The sequence below is a fragment of the Scyliorhinus canicula genome, unplaced genomic scaffold, assembly GCF_902713615.1.
Source record: "Scyliorhinus canicula unplaced genomic scaffold, sScyCan1.1, whole genome shotgun sequence".
NCBI classification, from domain to species: Eukaryota; Metazoa; Chordata; class Chondrichthyes; order Carcharhiniformes; family Scyliorhinidae; genus Scyliorhinus; species Scyliorhinus canicula.
This window is the reverse complement of record NW_024055443.1, coordinates 220979-224160: the sequence shown is the minus strand read 5'-3', so window position 1 is coordinate 224160 and position 3182 is coordinate 220979. Positions and strand designations below refer to the sequence as shown.

The 3182-nt window shown below is 44.8% G+C and overlaps 1 non-coding gene across 1 annotated transcript; it reads right to left on the bottom strand.

Moving 5' to 3' along the window:
• Positions 1–282: 282 nt before the first annotated feature.
• trnas-gcu lies at positions 283–364 on the bottom strand. Its single transcript has one exon. It is a non-coding gene; the product is annotated as a tRNA-Ser (tRNA).
• Between the last annotated feature and the right edge of the window lie 2818 nt (positions 365–3182).

The following is a 3182-nucleotide window of genomic DNA, read 5'->3' as shown; positions in this document are numbered from 1 at the left end:
GTGCCGAGCAATGATCACACTACTCAAACCCACGTATCCACCCCCCCCCCCACCTTAACCTTACTTTTTAGGACACCACAGGCAATTTAGCATGGCCAACCACCTAACCCGCACATCTTTGGACTGTGGGAGGAAATCGGAGCACCCGGAGGAAACCCACTCACACACAGGGAGGACGTGCAGACTCCGCACAGACAGTGCCCAGCCGGGAATCGAACCTGGGATCCTGGAGCTGTGAAGCATTTATGCTAACCACCATGCTACTGTGCTGCCCACAAAAATCGACGAGGGTGGAATTCGAACCCATGCATGCATAGCACAATGAATTAGCAGTCCATCGCCTTAACCACTCGGCCACCTCGTCCCACATAATAGTGCAAAGCAGCCCTAAGACACATCACATCTAAAAGATGGAGCAACTGAAACATAAAATACTCCTGCATTCATCACATCTGGGTTGTGGGCTCAGGTATCTGTTCTGAGAGGGGATATTGATTCCACTGAGACAAGATTGTTAACCTATCATGGCTTGCATGTTGACATTACATTCTGAAATATTGGTCAGTGTATCTAAAGTTCGAATTCTGGGTCCAGCCTTACGTGGGTCAATTTAATTTTCAGAGGCTAGTCTTTTCTTAGTCTTGTGTCTTATTATAAATTTAGAGTAAACAATTATTTTTTTCCAAATCAAGGGACAATTTAGCACAGCCAGTCAACCTACCCTGCACATCTTTAAGTTTTTGGGGGTGAAACCCACGCAGAGACGGGGAGAATGTGCAAACTCCACGTGGAGATGGACCGAGAAACGGGATCTAACCTGGTCCCTCGACGCCGTGAGACAGCAGTGCTAACCACTGCACCACCGTGCTGGCCCCGTCTTGTGTCTAATTCGGACACGATGGTAATGGTGAACGGGAATTCTACTGGCTCCATATAAAATGTCAGTAATTCCAAAAATAGCATCTGAACACAAGAAAGGCAGAAAAATATATACAACTGGGCCTTTCCAGTTCATGAGCTGCAAGGTTAGAGCGGTTGGAAGCTGGGATTGTTTTCCTTAGAACCGAGCAGTTTTTGGGAGGGGTGTAACAATGGTCACAATTATGAAGGGTTTTGTTTGATTTATTAGGAAGAAACTTGATTCGCTGGTAGGAGAATCAGAAGACACGAATTGATGAAATATTAAATCCCCCTCTGATTATAAACCTATCAAATTGAAGCAGGACGTGACAGGGCGGATGCAGAAAGGATGGTCCCGATGGTGGGGGAGATAGAACCAGGGGTCACTGTCTAAGGATACGGGGTAAACTATTTAGGACTGAAATGAGGGGCAATAACTCCACCCTGGGAGTCGATAGCCTGTGGAATTCTGTACCACAGAACGAAGTTAAGTCCAAAGTATTGTATGTTTTGAAGGAGTTAGATATAGCTCTTGGGGATCAAAGCTCTGAAGGGACCAAATGATGTGGGTGAAAGTGGGAACAGGCTACTGAGGTGCCATGATCATAATGAACAGCGGAGCAGGCTCGAAGGGCATAATGGTCCACTTCTGCTCTATTTTCTATGTCACTGTATTACATCAGATCTGTTACTCCTCATGTTAAATGAGACCCTGTCTTTATCACTGTTAAAGTAACCCCTGTCCCTGTCTATACTACACTGTACTGTTTGTGCTGCACTCAATTAATAACACGCAAGAACATGCATAGGATTATATTACATTAAGTTCCGCCTCTTCTATATTCCACAGGGATTTGTATCTTTACATCTCACCAGGGCCTGTCTCTGTTGATATTACACCGGACCATGTTCCTGTTGTCTCTCGATTTATGTTAACCAATCACCTGATGCACTGGCAGAGTTAGACAGAACCGTGTTCTCACAGTATCGCCACGATGGTAACGGTGGGCACCCAAAGGAGAAATGGCCACCCAATCATACAACACTCATCTGGTTAGAAGAGCAACTAAAATCGCTGCACAAACGTATTGGTCGTTAGTGTAGGTGTGAATATGAAACATTTTTCTTAATTTTTGCAACTCCAATCGATCAAGACGTATTGTTATCTTCAGAATTATTTGGTTCACTTTGCGATGCCGTCATACCCTCGGTCCTAAGCTCTGGTATTAATTCCCTACTCCTCTTTACCTCAATTCCCTTATTAAAATCATCCCATAACATGCCTCGTCAACCACTTTTTGATAATCTGCCTGAATAACTCTTTACACATGTTTAATCCAGACCCTGACCAGGAATGACTGCAATAGACCCTGCCTCAGTTTATAATATTCTAGATCCTGTATCAATAATTACTGGTTTAGATCCTATCTCATTTAAGTTTAATCAATCTGTGTATGAGTAATCGCTGCACTAGAACCTGTCTCAGTTTATGGTAATCTGGACCCTGTATCAAAAATCACTGCACGAGATTCAATCTCAATTTAGGTTAATCTACATCCTATATTAGTGATTATTGTTTTTGACCCTGTCATAGAGTCATGGAGTCTGAGAGATATAGAGGAAATAAAGATGCCCTTCCACCCACCATATCTGAAACGGCAATCAAGCACCTATCTATTCTAAGATCGTCCATATATGGTTTTCCTCCCATAAAATCATAAAACATAGGAGTTGAACCCGGCATTTCAGTCCATCCAGCCTGCTTCGCATTCAATCATGACTGTTATGTTTCTAATCCCCATTCTCCCCATAATCCCTGGTCCCCTTATCCGCCTTCTCCCCATAATCCCTGGTCCCCTTATTAATCAAGAGCCTGTCTATCTCTATCTTAAATACACTCAGTGATTTGGCCTCCACAGCCTGCTGCGGGACTGAGTTCCACAGAATCAAGACACTCTGGCTGAATAAATTGTTCCTCCTCTCAGTTTTGAAGGCTCGTCCCTTAAATCTGAGGCTGTGACCTCGGGTTCTAGTTTCACCTACTAGGCCTCTCACTATTCTGTAAGTTTCAGTGTGACCCCACCCCCACCCCCACCCCGCGCCCCACTCCCCTCACAGCACCTCATCCTTCTAAACTCTATTCAGTACAGACCCAGAGTCCTCAAGCGCTCCTCATATGACAAGCCAGTCATTCCGAGGATCAGTCTTGTGAATCTCCTCGGGAGCTTCTCCAAGGCCAGCACATCGTTTCGTAGCCTGGCCAGGTCTTTTTGCAGCCTCCC